Here is a 21,501-nt window from a genome sequence, read left to right on the forward strand (position 1 = left end):
AATAAATAAGACATATCCTTGCTTTGAAAAAGCTTATAACTAGAGGGATAAAAACACAGTTAAAAGTAATTAATATAAGGTAGACTGTGATAATAATAACCATTACCAAGCACTAATTATATACTTTTATTCCTCATACAGCTCTATGATGGGGGTGCTCGTATTTATCCCATTTTATGGAAGAGTACACTCAAGGTGAGAGATATTAAATATTGTGCCCAGATGACATAGCTAGTAAATGGTAGAACTGGGATTTGAATTCAGCAATATGGTTTCAGCCAGGTTCTCCATCACTGTAGGAGAGCACTTTAATTATAACATTTCTTTGATTTATAGAAACATATAAAACACTCTCAGAGTTTTCTTGACATAAACTATAGTATTCCACAGGGTCTTTCCAGTGTTCCTCATTCTCACCTTCTTAAATGAAAAGACCAACAGTGGAAAATTTATTTTTGAGCTTGTAGGTCTACGAAAGCAGTTTTGTTATGACAGCAATGGAAAGGATAAGAAAATCAAATAGTTTAAAATTTGGCCATACTCATGTTCTGGGATTATTTTCTCTGAGATTAAAGAGTGAGTGCAGCTCATGAGATAACTCCTTGACAAAATCCAAAAAGTAGCAGGTGCTTTTCAATGAGGGATTAAATTTGGCTGTATATAAGAGAAAATCCAGAAAACAGTGGTTTTTAAAATATAAATGCCTATTTATTTTTGTTGCATAATAAAATTAAGGTAGGTCTCCTGGAGTGGTCTGATGTCTCTATGATATTTTCAGGGTCCTGGTTTCTTCTATCCTTTCTCCTAGTCATCATGTGCTTGTAGTCACAGGTGAGCTGCTGGAGCTCCAGCCATCACATTCAGGTTCCAGGCAGGTAGAAGAGGAGGGGCAAAGGAGAATAAGGGGCTGATGACAAGTGAGTCACTTCCCTCTAAAGACCTTTCCCAGAGGCTTAATTTTAAATATGGATGTTTATTTGTATGAATGAATGTTCTACTTTTAAGAAGGTTAAAGTGGACAGTCCTTGTGGAGTACCTGGATCTGCAGTAGGATAACTCTTTATTTTTCAGAAGATTGAGTATATTCATACTACTGTTCCTAGAACTAAGAACTATGGAAATTTTGGAAAAGAATGATGCTAAATAGTGCGAGTTCTATTTATAAGGGACATAGTTCCAAACGTTCCATGAGGCCAAGATAGATATTTCCTTGTAAAGGAAATCTGAAGTTGTCACAACAGACCTTTTTTTTTTTTTTTGAATGGTTATAATAATAAAACACGATGTCTCCTGTATAAAAGAGCCTTGGCTAGTGCCAGCCATGAAGCATGTAAGCATGAAAGACACATAAATTTATGCTGAAGTCTCTGATTTTAAAAATAAGGCTATTATTTAGCTTTGTTATAGTCAGTCATTCAGTCATATCTGATTCTTTGCAACCCCATGGACTGCAGCACACCAGGCTTCCTTGTCCTTCACTAACTCCCAGAGTTTGCTCAAATTCATGTCCATTGAGTTGATGATGCCATCCAATCATCTCATCCTCTGTCACCCTCTTCACCTCATGCCTTCAGTCTTTCCCAGCATCAGGGTCTTTTCCAATGAGTTAGCTCTATGCATCAGGCGGCCAAAGTATTGGAGCTTCAGATTCAGCATCTGTCCTTCGAATGAATATTCAGGGTTGATTTAGCCCAATTAATATACTGTGAAAGTCTAAAATGCTTTGGAGATGTCCATTGATTAAAGGGCTTTGGGTGACCTGTGAGTAATGATTCCATAACTTGCAGATCTATATTCAACCTGAATATCCAGTAATATTTGATAAAGCCGCCGAGTACTTGCTACAACCTCATCCTCCCCACACACTTCTCCCCAACACACATACAAAGTTGATAAAGCTCAGGCAAGGTCTGTGTTGTCACAAATGTATACCTCTGATTTTCTCTCGTTTGACCAATGTCACAGAACATCTCTCTTTCAGGACTCATAAAATTTTAGTTCTTCTCTCTTGCTATAAACAGATTCCTGACCCATGATGCCAACCAGAGTTTTGTGGGATGGTTACTTATTTATTTCTATCAGTTCAGTTCAGTTCAGCTGCTCAGTGGTGTCTGACTCTTTGCGACCCCCTGGACTGCAGCACACTAGGTTTCGCTGTCCATCACCAACTCCTGGAGCTTGCTCAAACTGATGTCCACTGACTCAGTGATGCCATCCAAACATCTCATTCTCTGCCTTCCCCTTCTCCACCTGCCTTCAATCTTTCCCAGCATCTGGGTCTTTTCCAATGAGTCAATTCTTTGCATCAGGTGGCCAAAGTATTGGAGCTTCAACTTCAGCAACAGTCCTTCCAATGAATATTCAGGACTAATTTCCAATGAATATTCAGGACTGATTTCAGTCAAACCAGGATTAACTGGTTTGATCTCCTCTAGGCTAAGAGACTCTCAAGAGTCTTCTCCAACACCACAATTCAAAAGCATCAATTCTTTGGTGCTCACCCTTCTTTATGGTCCAACATTCACATCCATATATGACCACTGGAAAAACCATAGCCTTGACTAGACGGACCTTTGTTGGCAAAGTAATGTCTCTGCTTTTTTAATATGCCGTCTACATTGGTCACAGCTTTTCTTCCAAGGAGCAAGCGGCTTTTAATTTCATGGCTGCAGTCACCATCTCCAGTGATTTTTGAAGACCAAGAAAATAAAGACTGTTATTACTTCCACTGCTTCCCCATCTATTTGCCATGAAGTGATGGGACCAGATGCCATGATCTTAGTTTTTTGAATGCTGAGTTTTAAGCCAGCTTTTTCACTCTCCTCTTTCACTTTCATCAAGAGGCTCTTTAATTCCTCTTTGCTTTCTGCCATAAGGGTGGTGTCATCTGCATATCTGAGGTTATTGATATTTCTCCTGGCAATCTTGATTCCAGCTTGTGCTTCATCTAGCCCAGCATTTTTCTTTTTTTTTATTTTATTTTTTAACTTTACAATATTGTATTGGTTTTGCCATATATCAACATGAATCCGCCACAGGTATACATGTGTTCCCCATTCTGAACCCTCCTCCCTCCTCCCTCCCCGTACCATCCCTCTGCGTCGTCCCAGTGCACCAGCCCCAAGCATCCAGTATCATGCATCGAACCTGGACTGACAACTCGTTTCATATATGGTATTATACATGTTTCAATGCCATTCTCCCAAATCATCCCACCTTCTCCCTCTCCCACAGAGTCCAAAAGACTGGTCTATACATCAGTGTCTCTTTTGCTGTCTCGTATACAGGGTTATTGTTACCATCTTTCTAAATTCCATATATATGCGTTAGTATACTGTATTGGTGTTTTTCTTTCTGGCTTACTTCACTCTGTATAATAGGCTCCAGTTTCATCCACCTCATTAGAACTGATTCAAATGTATTCTTTTTAATTAGCCCAGCATTTTTCATTATGTACTCTGCGTGTAAGTTAAATAAGCAGGGTGACAATCTACAGCCTTGATGTACTCCTTTCCCAATTTGGAACCAGTCCATTGTTCCATGTCCAGTTCTAATTCTTGCTTCTTCATCTGCATACAGGTTTCGAAGGAGGCAGGTAAGATGGTCTAATATTCCCATCTCTTTAAGAATTTTCCAGAATTTGTTGTGATCCACACAGTCAAAGTCTTCAGTGTAGTCAATGAAGCAGATATAGATGTTTTTCTGGAATTCTCTTGTTATTTCTATGATCCAACAAATATAGGCAATTTGATCTCTGGTTCCTCTGCCTTTTCTAAATCCACCTTGAACACCTGGAACTTCTCAGTTCATCTACTATTGAAGCCTAGCTTGGAGAATTTTGAGTGTGTGAGATGAGTACAATTGTGTGGTAATTTGAACATTCTTTGGCATTCCCTTTCCTTGAGATTGGAATGAAAACTGACCTTTTCCAGTCCTGTGGCCACTGATGAGTTTCCGAAATTTGCTGGCATATTGAGTGTAACACTTTCACAGCATCATCTTTCAGGATTTGAAATAACTCAACTGGAATTCCATCACATCCACTAGCTTTGTTTGTAGTGATGCTTTCTAAGGCCCACTTGACTTTGCACTCCAAGATGTCTGGTTCTAGGTGAGTGATCACACCACTGTGGTTATCTGGGTCATGAAGATCTTTTTTGTACAGTTCTGCTGTGTATTCTGGCCACCTCTTCTTAATATCTTCTGCTTCTGTTGGGTTCATACTGTTTCTGTCCTCTATTGAGCCCATCTTTGCATGAAATGTTCCCTTGGTATCTCTAATTTTCTTGAAGAGATCTCTGCTGCTGCTACTGCTGCTAAGTCGCTTCAGTCGTGTCCGACTCTGTGCAACCCCATAGATGGCAGCCCACCAGGCTCCCCCATCCCTGGGATTCTCCAGGCAAGAACACTGGAGTGGGTTGCCATTTCCTTCTCCAATGCATGAAAGTGAAAAGTGAAAGTGATGTCGCTCAGTCGTGTTCGACTCTCCTCGACCCCATGGACTGCAGCCCACCAGGCTCCTCCATCCACGGGATTTTCCAGGCAAGAGTACTGGAGTGGGGTGCCATTGCCTTCTCCTGAAGAGATCTCTAGTCTTTCCCATTCTAATATTTTCTCTATTTGTTTGCACTGACCACTTAGAAAGGCTTTCTGATCTCTCCTTGGTATTCTTTGGAACTCTGCATTCAGATGGGTATATCTTTCCTTTTCTCCTTTGCCTTTCACCTCTCTTCTTTACTCAGCTATTTGTAAGCCCTTCTCAGACAACCATTTTGCCTTTTTGTATTTCTTTTTCTTGGGCAGGGTTTTGATCACCACCTCCTGTACAATGTTACGAACCTCTGTCCATAGTTCTTCAGGCATTCTGTCTATCAGATCTAGTCCCTTGAATCTATTTCTCACTTTCACTGTATAATCATAATGGATTTGATTTAGGTCATACCTGAATGGTCTAGTGGTTTTCCCTTTCTTTAACTTAAGTCTGAATTTGGCAATAAGGAGTTCATGATCTGAGCCACAGTCAGCTCCCGGTCTTGTTTTTGCTGACTGTATAGAGCTTCTCCATCTTTGGCTGCAAAGAATATAATCAATCTGATTTCAGTGTTGACCACCTGGTGATGTCCATGTGTAGAGTTGTCTCTTGTGTTGTTGGAAGAGGGTGTTTGCTATGACCAGTGCGTTCTCTTGGCAAAACTCCGTTAGCCTCTGCCCTGCTTTGTTTTATACTCTAAGTCCAAACTTGTCTGTTACTCCAGGTATCTCTTGACTTCCTACTTATGCATTTCAGTCCCCTGTGATGAAAAGGACACCTTTTTTTTAGTATTAGTTCTAGTAGGTCTCGTAGGTCTTCATAGAACATTTCAAATTCAGCTTCTTCGGCATTAGTGGATGGGGTATAGACTCGGATTACTGTGATATTGAATGGTGTGCCTTGGAAATGAATGGAGATCATTCTATCATTTTTGAGACTGCACCCTTGTACCCAAGTACTGCATTTCAGACTCTTTTTTCAGTAACCAATAGAATAAGGCGAAGATGATGGAATGGGATTACCTTACATAATCCTGCTGCCATTTCTCTTACTTGTTGGCTTTGAGGGTCACATTGGGAAGGCCCAGGTGGCAAACAGTTGAGGGAAGCCTCTGGCTTGGTCAACATCCACGAAGAGACTGAAACCCTCTGTCCAACAGCCCATGGGGATTGAGCCTTGCCAATAACCATGTGAGCATGGGTCCTTCTCTAGCCTAACCTCAGCTGATTACAGTGGTGGGGGACCCCAAACTGAAGAACCCAGCCTAGCCTAGCAGCCTAGCCTCATCCTCACCCGAAGACAAGACGAGACAATGTGTGTTCCTAAAGGCTGCTAAGTTTGTGGTAATATTGTTAGATGGCAATAGATAACTAGTATAAAACACATGATAATAATGTCCAGAAAAGAAGAGCAGACAGTGAAATTTTTGCTTTGTCAAACTTTATAATCACATCAATAAAATAAATAACAGTAATAAAAAGTAAAATAAAGAGGATGAGATGGTTGGATGGCATCACCAATTCAATGGACATGGACTTGGGCAAACTCTGGGAGATGGTGAGGGACAGGGAAGCCTGGTGTGCTGCAGTCCATGGGGTCATGAAGAGTCGGACATAACTTGGTGACTGAACAGCAACAACAAAAAACTAAAGATAATTAAATGGACTAAAAATTCAGAAATATATTAATATTTATGAAAAAGAGGAGATATTGTCCTGTGACAGAAATTAATAAATTTGTGGTTTCTGTTTTTAAGCCTTAATATCTGCAAATTTGTCAATGACTTCCTCAAAATAGGTCTCTTTTGCATATTCATGTTCAGCAGAGGATAGGTAGATTTGTTGACTTATCATTTCCCACGACTGATCCTTACATAGGAATTTGTCTATACCACACAAGGATTGGGATGACCAGCAGCACCCAAAGCAAGCTCAAAATTATATTACAAATTTACTTGCAAACAATATGTATCATCCTGTCTACTTGTGTCAGGCTGACTGTATAGCTCAGATTTCTCTGAAGTAACTTCCAAGTAGAATACCATGCCCAAGCACTTTCAAGTGGAACAGCATATTTCTGGAAACAACCTAACTATCCATCAACAGATGAATGGATAAAGAAGTGTGGTACATGACATACAGTGGAATACTACTCAGCCATAAACAGTGAAGTAATGCCATTTGCAACAACAAGAATGGACCTAGCGATTACCATACCAAATTAAGTCGGAAAGAGAAAGATGGACACCATATGATACCACTTACATGTGGAATCGAAAATATGACACGAAGGAGCTTACCTACAAAACAGGAACAGACTCATAGACATAGAGAACAGACTTGTGGTCGCCAAGGGAGAGACAGGATGGGGGAACGATGGATTAGGATTTAGGGATTTCCAGATGCAAACTAGTATATATAGCATGGGTGAACAACAAGGTCCTATTGTATAGCACAGGGAACTGTATGCAGTATCCTGTGATAAACCATAATGAAAAAGAATATATGTGTGTGTATATATATATTTGAGGAGGACATGGCAACTCACTCCAATATTCTTGCCTGGAGAATCCCCATGCACAGAGGAGCCTGGCAGCCTACAGTCCATGGGGTCACAAAGAGCTGGACACGACTGAGTGACTAAGCACAGCACAGTACAGCATGTATGTATATATAACTGAATCACTTTGCTGTATAGCTGAAATTAACATGACATTGTAAATCAACTATATCTCAGTTTTTTAAAGAGTAGAACACCATGTTTGTTAAAGAATAAATGATTAAAATGTGCTAATTTCAAGTGTGCATTTTAGATGTTTAGAAATGTAATCATGGTAATTGTCTAGAACTTAGACCAAGGAAAGGTTTGTTTTTGTTTTTTTTATTGGAAGAGTATTCCATCATTGATGTTTAGAATTTCTAGTGCACAGTGATAATAAAAAGCAGACTGAATTTGAGTCAGTTTTATTATTGCTGGTCTGTGCCTGGGGCATATTTTGCCCCAAACTCAGGGCATGGGGTAAAGTGTAATGAGGGCTTTATTATGTGTGGGGTTTCCAGGAAAGGGCTCTCTGATAACTTCATATTTGGGCAGTCCTCTAGGGAAGTGAGAGAATGAGCTGTGCTACTATCTGGAGGAGGATTGTAGCAACCACAACAGTTCTGAGGCCAGAGTGCAGCTGGTATGTTCCAGAAACAGCAAGAAACCAGAGGACTGAAGCAGGAGTGAAGTGGGTGTAAGAGCTGAAGAAGTTAGAGAAGCAGCCAGTCAGGGGGCGGGGAAGGAAGGCATGACTGCCTGAAACATGTAGTACTTGTTTCCATCACCATCCTTTACCTTGGGTGGCGGGCACTTGGGTCTGGATTTCCAACTGGAAAACCCCACTTGAATCAATTTTTTCCACTTAATAGAACTGTTTCCCAGTGTAGAAAATGAGGGTAATAAAACCTATCTCGATAGGGCTATTGGGCTTATTAAATGAATTAAGATGATGGTTGTGCAAGTGTAAATCTCTGTGATAAAAACCACTCTTTGATGGTTAAATGCTGAAGAACCAGGGAGGTGGAGGCATTCCAAGCTGAGTGCTCTGGACCCTGTCATCCTCTTCCTTAACTGACCCCATCCATTGATTTCCAGCACCCTCTCCACACCTCCCCTCTTCAGGCAGGAGGCCTTGGTGAACACAGCCAGGCAGGCACGCTTCTCATCAGCATGACAGGAGGAGTATAACCGCCCACTGTGATAACGTTTAAACCAAGCTAAACAGTATAAGATAACCTTCATTTGCAAATCTGATGAGCAAAATTACAGGGTTCAGCTCTAATAGAGGGGGGAAATGAAGCTCGAGATCATTATTTCCACTTCTAAGATTAGCAGCTGGAAAATACAGTACATCTGTAAAATGACAGTGTCAAAAATACCCTAGTTTTGCATGACAACAGCCTCCACGAAGAAGAATTGCTTCAGAGAGTAGAAAGGGAGACATAGTTCTCCCAGAGGTCATATCAGATGGACATTTCTGAGTGCTTGCCACATACCAGACCAGGCTACCATGACATCATTTGCTGAAACGACGGATAAAGGTCTTTGAAAAATAGCTGCTTACCCAAGGGAAAACATGAGCTGTCTTTCCATTCTTTTTCTCTTTCATGGGTCAGAAGAAAGTGTTCTTTGCTTGGAGAAATACTCCTTTATATAAATCAAGTAGGGAAGATGGGGATAGAAGGATTAAATGCAGGAGTAAGAGGTTGTCCCGGGAGAAATTGAACAGCTCCCTTACATTTCCACAGGGTATTTATTTCTGCATCATAGTCAGTAATTTACTGGGGTTCTTGGCCCCCAATAGACCTGGGTTTAAAACCTTGTATTCCATTGACTTATGGGACCTAGAGCAAACTACTTAACATTTCTAAGTTTCTGTTTTCTTAGTAAGAGGAGATAATAAGCGTAGTAGGTAGGTCTGTGATGAGGATTAAATGAGAATAATATACGTAAAGCACAGCACAATGTTCAATAAATTCTGGCTATATCAGTACTGGAGGGAAATTATATAAAAGTCTTATCAGAGGAAAAAAGCGTAAGAATGGGGGAAAATAATCAACTTTAAAAATCATTGTAGTTTCCTACAGTTTGTTTAACATCCATCCACTGTAACATTTAATATATGTGAATTGTTTTTTTAAGTCCATATTCTACTTGCTACTGGTGTTAGAAATAGTTTTTTTTTCAAACATTTGCTATTTATTTTTTAAAATTTCTTTCTTTCGGCTGTAGTGTGTAGCATGCACGATATTAGCTCCCCAACCAGGGATTGAACCCATGCTCCCTGCAGTGGAAGTGTGGAGTCCTAACCACTGGACCATGAAGGATTCCCTGTTGTTTTTTAAAAAGGAGATTTTTCAATATACATTATTTCACAATACACTTGGTTTAAAAGTCAGTGTATGAAGAGTCAGCATAATGTGAATTTAAATTTAATGATAGTGTTAATATTTTTAAAGAAAACACTTAAAAATTACCAGTAGAAATACTTATTTTCAGTACAGTACACCTTCATCTGGAGCCATGAGTAAATGAAATATTCATGACACATAAGTAAAATTTCCAAATTACTAAAACCAAATCCTTAAACATCAAAACTTTGAAAATATTTCCTAAATGTATTTTATGTAATTATATCTATTATTTATTAAATGTAAGTATGCACATGCATAAAAATAACATTTTAAGCAGCCATACTGAACAATTTTTCTTATTCTTGGTATTTTCTTATTGACTTTGCTTCATTGATCTGAACATCATTACTGCACAATGCTGAAATATGAATTGCCCTCAGGAGCTCATAAAATAGAAACTCACCAATCTAAATGGCTTTGCAGTGAAGAATTCTTCAAAAATTACAATTAGAGTTCCTTTTTAATATTTTAGGGGAAGGAAAATTTTCCCTTGACCCCTGGCTGGGTCTGAAAATTAAACTGACAAAAACTGGTTGACAGGAGAAAAGCATACAAATTAATTTAATAGGAGTTTTAAGGGACATATGTGCTTTTGCAAGAAAATGAAGACCTGGAAAAAAGGTTAAGCCTGAGCGTTCTTATAGAAGGTTTAATGAAGAGTAGAAAGGGGAAAAGCATGATAGAACAAAAGGTTGAAGCTAGGCTAGCAAACTGGGGGGAAATCATCAAGGGCTGTTTGTTTGGTTCCCTCTCCCTTTGGAGATGAGGGCACTTCTGTGTGCTAGGTGTCGGGAGGGTATCTCTCTCAAGAGGGTCCTACAACCTGCATTAGGGATAAGAGGGAAAATCAGTGTGACCTTCCTATACTTGTTGTTTATCTATATTAGCTTAAAATATTCAAGTTGCCAAGGTGCCATGTATTGGGGGAACATGTTCTGAACCTCACCAGCATCCTTTCTTCTGGCCAAAAGAGGAGAAAAATAGACTTTTAAAAAAAACAAACGGGAAAATGAGTCGCACAGCAGGCCTCTCTGTGTTACTCAAGGACAGTCACATCTCCACCTCAGTTTATATGATCCAGAACTAGAGGATGGGATGTGACTTCCAGGTCACCCCCAGTTCTCATTCCTGAGCTTCCTCCTACTCAGCTATTTAGAGAGGACTTCTTCTATGCTGAGGACTCATTCACAGGGAATGCAGCTGGACCTGGGAGAGGATTCTGACTTTCTTTCCAAGGATTCTGACTTTTCTTTGCCAATTAGAATTCTGCCAAAGTAAAAAATTTTAACTAATAATCAGACCAGCAAATCATTGTTGCCATGGCCATACACCACTACCATCATCAATAAAGTGTCTCTGACTTTTTAATGACAGCAACATAGCAGGTTTTCAATGCATCTTAGTTGAATTGAGTTTGAGAGTGATTTTTCTTTTTAGTAAAAAGAGAACATACATAACAGCATGTATACTTATATAGAACTTATTATGTATTAAGCATTATTGAGTGCCTTACAGATATTAACTAAAGTGACCCACACAATCTATGAAGTAGACAGATGATGTGACTCCTATTTTACAGATGTTTATTCATGATTATCTTATACTGAAAGATTTTGTAGTCTGCTCAAGATCACACAAGTTATTTTTTGTTTGTTTTTATTTTTTTCTCTTTCTTTTTCTTTTTTTTATTAAACTTGTTATTTTGTATTGGAGTAGAGCCAGTTAACAATGCTGTGATAGTTTCAGGGGAACAACAAAGGGACTCAGCCATACATATATATGCATCCTTTCTTCCCCAAACTCCCCTTCCATCTGGGCTACCACATAACACCAAGTAGAGTTCCCTTTGTTATACAGCTGGTCCTGTTGGTTATCCATTTTAAATATAAAAAGATTACATAAACTATTAACAGTAGAGAAGAAATTTAAATTAGGCAGCATTCATGTTTTTACCACTAATCTACATCAATTCCAATTTTACATATTAAAACTAATCTATTTGTATATAAAATATCTGGAAAGTGGTATATGCCAAATGCATAGAGTAATTCTATTAGAGTGGTGAATTTCCAATATTTTTTCTTACTTATTTTTTGATTATGTGAATTTTCTAATTTTATACTTTTTCAATTAAAATGTTTTATTGTAGTTCTGGGTAAGGTGAAATAAGCATACTCCAACGTGTGTCGCTGTTAAATGTAACTACAGAACCTGGACCTGGACAGAATGTGTGGTACAGCTAGTTCATGATTCTGTAACATAAACAGTGGCAGGAAGATCAGGAATTAAGACCAGGATTTGAAGGTGCCACCAAATAGACAGTTTGCTGTTTTAACCCTGGTTTCTCCTTGGACTCGAGTAAGGCTGAACTTGGGAGAGCACAAATAGAGAGAGCTCTAGAAATCTTCTTGGAAAAGGGGTTCTCATGCTCAGAAAGAGCAGAGGAACTCCTGGGGTTTCTTCTTCATTTTCTTGCTCCCCAGCCCCCTAGTAATCCTGCAGCAGTGACAGGGACAGGAACAGGAACCTAAACTCTGAGGAAGAGAGAACTTTCTCTCCAAGGGAGAGGGGTTTCTCTCCAAAAACCCCTGTTGTTTTTTCCATTCTTTCTCTCCCTCCACCAACCCGCATCTTCCATCTGCGCCAAATTCAGTACAGTCATGGCAAGTGCATGGGAGAACAGAGTAAAGTCCCAGGTTTCTGGCCTAAGGACTGAAACAGGGGAGCTCAAGGAACTTAAAAGTAGCAGGGAGATTGCAAAAAGAGGAGTTTGGAAACATAAGCCCATAAAAGTTCTTTCCAAAATCCTGGACTTACCTCTGAACATGGTCCAATCCTGAACACCACCAAAGACTCTGAGAACTGAACTAAAAGAGAGACTCTGTCTAAATCCCAGACTAGCTGCTACATGGAGCACCCACAGGACACACCTGAGCAGCGTGGCAAAAGCTTTGAAAGTAAAACTGATTGCGAAACCACAACCAAAAGAACCTCAGTCTTTCAAAAGTTGAACCATTTGGGTCAGTTGTCCAAAGTAAAAATATCAACATGATCTATAGGATTTAGAAAAGACCTAGAGTCTAATAACACGACATTCAAAACATCCAGTATACAATCCAGAATTGCCGAGCATATGAAAATCTCAATTGATGTGGGAAAAAATGATGAGTAGACATCAAAGCCAAGAAGGCCCAGATGTTGAAATTATCTGACAAAGATATTTTAAAATGTTCCAAGCAATAAAGGCAAATATCCCTGCAATGAATGAAAATAGAAAGTATCTACAGAGAAAACAGAAAATATGTAAAAAAGAATTAAATGGAAATTTTAGAACTGAAAAATAGAATAACCACAAAAGAAAATCTTACTGGACACAATAATGTAATAGAGGCAACAGAAGAAGGAGTCAAAAAGTCAGTGGAATTGAAGATAGATCAATAGAAATTATCTATATATGCAACAGTGGAGAAGGCAATGGCACCCCACTCCAGTACTCTTGCCTGGAAAATCCCATGGATAGAGGAGCCTCGTGGGCTGCAGTCCATGGGGTCACTACAAGTCGGACACGACTGAGCGACTTCACTTTCACTTTCATGCATTGGAGGAGGACATGGCAACCCACTCCAGCGTTCTTGCCTGGAGAATCCCAGGGATGGGGGAGCCTGGTGGGCTGCCGTCTATGGGGTCGCACAGAGTCGGACACGGCTGAAGCGACTTAGCACAGCAGCAGCATATATGCAACAGAGATGAAAGAAAAAGAACAGCGCCTCAGGGACCTTGCTCTCCTCAGAGATAATACCAAAAGATCTAACATTTATGTCATCAGAATCCCAGAAGGAGAACAGTGAGAATATGGTGCAGGAAAAATGTTTGAAAAAATCATGGTTGAAAACTTCAAATTTGGCAAATAACAAACCTAAAAATTCAAGGAGCTCACAGAATTCCAAGTAAAATACATGCAACGATGTGCTCAAACATCATAATCAAACTGCTGAAAACTAAAGGCAATGAACAAAGTGTTGAAAGTAGACAGAGAAAAGTGATGCCTTACTTATAGAGAAAAAGCAATTTGAATGACTGTGAATTTCTCACCAGAAATCACAGAGGCTGAAAGGAAGTAGCACATCTTAAAAATGCTTAAAAAAAAGGAAAAAAAAAATGTAGAGTAAATATCCTCCAGAAAAGAAAATGAAATAAAGATATTCTCAGATGCAGAAAAATTAAGCGATTTTATTGCTAGCAAACTGACTCTGATACCCAAAGAAACTAGAACATCAATGTTTTAAAAAGAGCGATATAAGTGATAAATGTCTGAGTAAATAAAATAGACTGAGTTATTTAAAAAGTGTTTGACGTTTGAAAGCAAAAATTATGAAATTATCTGAATAGTTTGAATATACGTTGATATAATATGTAAGAAAGTGCCAACATAAAAGCAGGGGAGATGAAGGGACTTAAAAGATGGTAGGATTTCTACATTCCATGAAAAGTGGTACAATACTATTTCTAAATGTGTCAAATGTTAAGTATGCCCTAAAGCAATACCTAAAAACTATGCAAATAAATGTTGACAAAAATCAGAGTAGGCAAGTTAAAATGGAATACTATCAGATATTCAAATAGCTCAAGAGAAAGCAGAAAAGGGGAAACAAACAAAAAAAGAGGAAATAAACAGAAAATAAATATTAACATGATATACCTAAACCCAAACATATCAATATTTACATTAAATATAAAGGCTTTATCTGAATTATAGAGATTGGCAAACTTTTTCTGTAAAAGGCCAGATAATAAATATTTTTGCTTTTCTGGCCAGGGTGTCACAACTGTTCAATTTGCCCATTGTAGCACAAAAGCAGTCATAAACAAAGCATAAATAAGTGTTTTGGCTGTGTTCCAAGTATACCTTATGATTAAACACCAAAACAGGTAGTGAGCTGCATATGGCCCATGGATGGGCTGTAGGTTGGTGGTTCCTGTCCCAGACAAATTAATTAAAAGACAAATTGTCAGAACAGATAAATAACCATGGTCAAACTGTATGCTATCTGTAAGAAACTCACTTCAAATACAGTGGCATAAGTAGACAAAAAGTAAAAGGGTGGAAAAATTATTTATACCATTAATCAAAATGGAGCTGAGGTGGCTCTATTAATATCAAACAAAGAAATCTCATAGCAAAAAGTTTACCAACAGTAAATAGGGACACTACATAATGATAAAAGGATCCATCACCAAGAAGACATAATGCTCTTTGATGTCAATGAACCTTACGATGGAGCTTCAAAATGCATGGAGCAAAAACTTGTAGAATTGAAAGCATAAATACAAAAATGCATAATTGCCATCAGAGATGTAAACACTTCTTAATAAACAATGTAATTATTATAGTAAAATTACCAAGGATATAGAAGAACTGAACATTATCAAATAATTGCATCTAATTGATGTTAATAGAAACATTACCTGACAGAAATATTAACAACAGCAAATGGAATATAGCAACACATGAAAAGAATAATCTACCATGGCCAAGAAGAATTCCAACAGTTAGAACCGGACAAAAAAGAAGGGACTGGTTCAAAATTGGGAAAGGAGTATGTCAAGGCTGTATATTGTCACCCTGCTTATTTAACTTATATGCAGAGTATATCATGCGAAACGCTGGGCTGGATGTAGCACAAGCTGAAATCAAGATTGCCAGGAGAAATATCAATAACCTCAGATGTGCAGATGATACCACCCTTTTGGCAGAAACTAAAGAGGTATTAAAGAGCTTCTTGATGAAGGTGAAAGAGGAGAGTGAAAAAACTGGCTTAAAACTCAACATTCAAAAAACTAAGATCATGGCATCTGGTCCCATCACTTCATGGCAAACAGGGGAAAAAATGGAAGCAGTGACAGACTTTATTTTCTTGGGCTCCAAAATCACTGCAGACGATGCATGCAACCATGAAATTCAAAGATGCTTGCTCCTTGGAAGAAAAGCTATGACAAATCTAGACAGTGTATTTAAAAAGCAGAGACATCACTTTGCCAACAAAGGTCCATCTAGTAAAAGCTATGGTTTTTCCAGTAGTCATATGAGGATGTGAGAGTTGGACCGTAAAGAAGGCTGAGCGCCAATGAAATGATGCTTTTAAACTGTGGTATTGGAGAAGACTCTTGAGAGTCCTCTGTCTCTTGAGGACAGAGATCAAATCAGTCAATCTTAAAGCTAATCAATTCTGAATATTCATGAGAAGTATTGACCCTGAAGCTGAAGTTTCAATACTTAGGCTACCTGATGAGTACAGCTGACTCATTGGAAAAGACCTTGATGCTGGGAAAGATTGAGGGCAGGAGGAGAAGGGGGTGACAAGGATGATATGCTTGGATGGCATCATCGACTCAATGGACATGAGTTTGAGCAAACTCTGGGAGACAGTGAAGGACACGCAAGCCTGGTATGCTGCAGTCCATGGGGTCACAAAGAGTCTGACATGACTGAGTGACAGAACAACACCAACAAGGAGAGTTTATCACAGGAATGTGAAGCTGACTCAATATTAAAAATCAATCAATGCAATCTACTATATGAGCATCCTTTTCAAGTACATTTTGAACATTCACCAAGGTAGATTATATTCTGAGTGACAAAAGAAATCTTAAGAAATTTTTTGAAAAGGAAATAAAATAAAAAGTATGTTCTCTGACAATAATATGATAAAACTAGAAGTAAATAGGAGAATAATAAAAGGAAAATCTCTGAATACTTGGAAATTAAATGATATGCATCTAAATGAGCCACAGGTCAAAAGGAAGTCTTCAGGAAGATTAGCCAAGATTTAAAACTGAACAAAAATAAAATACAACATAACAGAAACTGTGGGATGAAGACAAAGCAGTGCGTGTATGTGCTAGTCACTCAGGCGTGCCTGACTCTGCAACCCCATGGACTGTAGCCCCCCAGTCCTCTAACCATAGGATTTTCCAGGCAAGAATACTGGAGTGGATTGCCATTTCCTTCTCCAGGGGATCTTCCCGAACTTGGAATAGAACCTGGCTCTCCTTCATTGCAGGCAGATTCTTTATCAACTGAGCCATCAGGGAAACCCTACTTAGAGGGAAATTATAGCATTAAATGCTTATATTGAAAAGAAAGATTTTATATCAATAATCTAAGCTTCCTCCTTAAGAAGCTAAAAAAAAGCAAAATGAACACAAAGCAAGTTAAAGAGAGAAAATAATGAAGATAAAGGCAGAAATCAATAAAATTTAAACCAGGAAAACAATAAAGAAAATCAGTGAAACAAAGCTGACTCTTTGGAAAGATCTATAAAATTAATAAATGTCTATTAATATTAACCCCCCCCCCCAAAAAAAAAGAAAGAGAGAAAACATTATTTACCAATTGGAGGAATAAAAAAAGATTATCACAATTGTCACCAAATATCTCATAACTATTAAAGAAATTGAATTCATAGTTTTAAAACTTCTGCAAGAAGTCTCCAGGCCTAGATAATTTCACTGGAGAATTTTACCAAACATTTAAAGAAATAAAACCATTCTATGTAATCTTTTCTAACAAGTAAAAATGGGCAAAACATTTCTCGAGTCATTTTATGAGGCTAGCATTATACTGACACCAAAATCAGACAAAGACAGTACAGTCAGTTCAGTCGCTCAGTCGTGTCCAACTCTTTTCGACCCCATGAACTGTAGCATGCCAGGCCTCCCTGTCCATCACCAACTCCTGGAGTTCACTCAAACTCATGTCCATTGAGTCAGTGATGCCATCCAGCCATCTCATCCTCTGTCGTCCCCTTCTCCTCCTGCCCCCAATCTCTCCCAGCATCAGAGTCTTTTCCAATAAGTCAATTCTTCGCATGAGGTGGCCCAAGTATTGGAGTTTCAGCTTTAGCATCATTCCTTCCAAAGAATACGCAGGACTGGTCTCCTTTAGAATGGACTGGTTGGATCTCCTTGCAGTCCAAGGGACTCTCAAGAGCCTTCTCCAACACCACAGTTCAAAAGCATCAATTCTTGGGTGCTCAGCTTTCTTCACAGTCCAACTCTCACATCCATACATGACCATAGGAAAAACCATAGCCTTGACTAGACGGAGCTTTGTTGGCAAAGTAATGTCTCTGCTTTTGAATATCCTATCTAGATTGGTCATAACTTTTCTTCCAAGGAGTAAGCGTCTTTTAATTTCATGGCTGCAATCACCATTTGCAGTGATTTTGGAGCCCCCCAAAATAAAGTCTGACACTGTTTCCACTGTTTCCCCATCTATTTGCCATGAAGTGATGGGACCAGATGCCATGATCTTAGTTTTCTGAATACAACAACTAAATGCCTACATACCAGTATCACTTATAAACAAATCCTCAAAAATATTAACAAATTAAATCTAGCAAAATATGAAAAGAATAATACACCATGACCAAGTCAGCTTTGTCTCAGGAATGCAAAGCTGGTTCATTGTTCAAAATCTATCAACATAATTCACCATATTAACAGTCTAAAGATGAAAACTCTTATGGTCATATCAATTGACATACAGAAATCATTTTAGGAAGTTCAACATTAAGGAAACTTCCTCAGTGTGATAAAGGTCATCTGTAAAAACACAACTAACATCTTACCTAACGGGGAAATGCTGAATGTTTTTCTAAGATCAGTAATAAGACAAGCATAATTTTAGGCATGCATATTAGATGGCTGAAACTCTAAAGCAAAGCAAGGAGTCTATTATTCAAGCCAGGATAATGGTTACCTCTGGGAAAGGAGGTAGAGAAGTGGTTGCAATTCGAAGGGGCTCAGAAGGGTCTTCCAAATGTTGGCAATACTGTTGTCTATTTTTTGACCTAATGGTATTCTCATCAGTGTTTACATCACAATTTGTTGTGTATTTATCTTTGACACTTTCCTGTATTTCCATTATATTTTTCAATGCAGTGTTATAGAAAAAAATTAATATTTAAAAAAATTTTTAATGTTACTTTCTTTAGAGGGAATTTTTTCTTTAGAAAGAATAATTTAGTACGATACTCCTCGTAACTTTATATTTTTATTTTACTTTGCTTTTTAAAGCCAGAACATTTATTGCTTGACTAATCATTGAAATCCTTAAGATGAACCAGATACCGCGACAGCTGCCCTTTGGGGTTTAAGTGCTGTTCTTTCATGGAATCCATGCCTGAATCTGCCTGCCGTATACAGATTTTAGGTGCTGCATTCGACCAGTCCCTGTGGTATTTCGTCTTTTAGCTTTGCCACTCCAGTTATACTTTCTCTTTTGTTTGGCAGGATAGCCACATTTGCCGTAGGTTGACTTCTGAAGGTGGTAGGCTTTAGAGCCACAGCAGCAGCACAGCGTGTGTGTCTTATTCTGATGCTTTCCAAATGATGAGGTTCCCTTTGTCATCTTGCCCTGCCCAACTTTCTATATTTTTAATATTAATGCTGCTGCTGCTAAGTCTCTTCAGTCATGTCTGACTCTGTGCGACCCCATAGACGGCAGCCCACCAAACTCCCCCGTCCCTGGGATTCTCCAGGCAAGAACGCTGGAGTGGGTTGCCATTTCCTTCTCCAAGGCATGAAAGTGAAAAGTGAAAGTGAAGTCGCTCAGTCATGTCTGACTCTTAGCGACCCCATGGACTGCAGCCTACCAGGCTCCTCCATCCATGGGATTTTCCAGGCAAGAGTACTGGAGTGGGGTGCCATTGCCTTCTCCAATATTAACGCTAACAATTTATAAATACTTGAAGTAAAAAATCTCTGGAGATTTTATTGTATTCAAACCAAAGTCATAGTTTTAACTACTCAGCATGGAACTTGCTTAACTCCTGAGGTTTGGTTTTCTCACCAATACAGTGAGGAGTGGGCTAGAAAGTTTCTTCTGGTTGTGGGTGGGGCCCCAGCGCAGAAGGAACACAGGGGATCAACTAGCAAGCTTCTTAGTGTGTTTTAAGCTTCAATCCAACCCTTTCTGATTGAAAAACTGTCAAAAATTGGCCTTAATTACCTAAAAGCTTTTTATATAAGTTCCTTAACAGATTATTTATAGTAAAGCCATTTAATATCATTAAGATAATTCCATGTGCATGTAAAAAAAAAAAAACTTATTTTAAATTCCAGTGATGGCTCAAAATGTCTGTCCTACTTTTTTAGGTTTCCACTTGCTTAAAATAGTATTTAAAATAAAAATTTGAACCAAAGAGCCAATAGGAATTTGGAAAAACAAGCATGGATAGAAAATTAAGAATGTGTAAAAGTCCTGTAACTAAATCCTAATTTGTATCAGTATTATGGAGAAAATATAAAGTTATGCAAGCAGACGTTAGCAAAAGTACAGATAATAACCTCAACGCTTTTTTTTCTAGATTTGGAAAAAATGACTTAAAGCTTGAATTTTTATTATGAATGCTCATGTATTTAAAAACTTTTAAAGGTCTTACTTTGGGAGCGATATGGGGGTTTTCTAAAATATATAAAATAGTAGCCTATCTGTGTTTTATTATACATGATAAAGTTTTAAATTTGTATGTAGTAAAATGTAGAATTCCCTACTCTGTGATTCCTTTTAATCTTTGCCTAGAAAGTAGTTCCTCATTCATTTCTCATTCATTTAATTAATGTCTTTCATTTATTTAATAAATACTGAACATTTAATATGTTCTAGGTATACATCAGAAAACAAAATAGACAACATTTCCTACCCTCTTGGACCTTACTTGTAGTGGAAGTAGACAAAAAAACATAATTAATAAGTATATTATATGATGTGTTAGAAGGTAGTAAGTGCCATGAGGGGAAAAAAAAGTAAAGCAGAGATATGGAGATCAATAGTGAAAGGAGGTAGGGGATTGTAATTATAAACAAGGGAGGATCAGAGTAGAACTCATTTAAAAAGGATATTTGAACAAGATACTTAAAGGAAGTGAGTGAATAAGGCATGCAGATATTTCGGGGAAGAATTTTCTAGGTGAAGGGAATAACATGAACAAAGTTTCTGAGGTCAGAGGTTGCCTGGATTGTTGAAGGAACAGCATGGAGTCCACCGTGGCTGGAGCAGTGACAAGTTGGGAGATTAAGAGGGGTAAGGGACTCTTGTGAGACTCTAAGAAGTCTGACATTCACTGTGAATAAAACGGGAGCCATTGAAAGGCTCATAATCTAACTTGGGTTTTGACAGGGTCACTTTAGCTGTTCTTCTGAAAATGACTGTAGGGAGACAAGAATAGATGCAGAGTGACCTGTTAAAAGACTATTACAATAATCCTGGCAAGACGTGAGGGTGACCCAGATCGTAGTGTAACAGTGGAAGTAGTAACAAGTGGTCACATTTTGGATATACGGTGAAGGTAGGATTCCACTGGAAGAATGGATTTTTTATCAGCTGAGATGAAGACTATGGATGGAAAAGAGATGGATAAGATTAGTTCAGTTTTTGACATCTTAAATTAGATGCCCATTTGATATTACAGTAAGTCACTTTTGTACATACAAACCTTCAAGTTGAGAACCTTCAAAAATGTGAACATGTATTCCATCAGTGCCAGGCATGAATGAAATTGCAGCTTGCCCTCTGTGAGCTTCCCTGGTGGCCAGCTGGTAAAGAATCTGCCTGCAATGTGGGAGACCTGGGTTCAACCCCTGGGTTGGGAAGATCCTCTAGAGAAGGGTACGGCTACCAACTCTAGTATTCTGGCCTGGAGAATTCCTTGGGCTGTATAGCATGGGGTCTCAGAGAGTCAGATATGACTCAGCGATTTTCACCATTCACTCTGTCTCCTACTGCTGACGATCCTTCAGCTCTACCATCTCCCACCTCCTCTCCCTCCTCTAGTCAGTAACTCTTCTTGCCTGTTCACTTGACACCAACCCATATAGATCAGCTGTTGTACTGTACTACTGTACTTTTTAAAGTCCTGCTGCCACTGCTGCTGCTAAGTTGCTTCAGTCGTGTCCGACTCTGTGCGACCCCATAGACGGCAGCCCACCAGGCTCCCCCATCCCTGGGATTCT

General features: G+C 38.7%; 1 pseudogene; it reads right to left on the minus strand.

The window, feature by feature from the left end:
• Nucleotides 1-21,501, minus strand: part of LOC132345271 (large ribosomal subunit protein eL37-like) — a 109,080-nt pseudogene continuing 87,579 nt past the window's right edge.

The sequence above is a fragment of the Bos taurus genome, chromosome 5 (genome assembly GCF_002263795.3).
Source record: "Bos taurus isolate L1 Dominette 01449 registration number 42190680 breed Hereford chromosome 5, ARS-UCD2.0, whole genome shotgun sequence".
NCBI lineage: Eukaryota > Metazoa > Chordata > Mammalia > Artiodactyla > Bovidae > Bos > Bos taurus.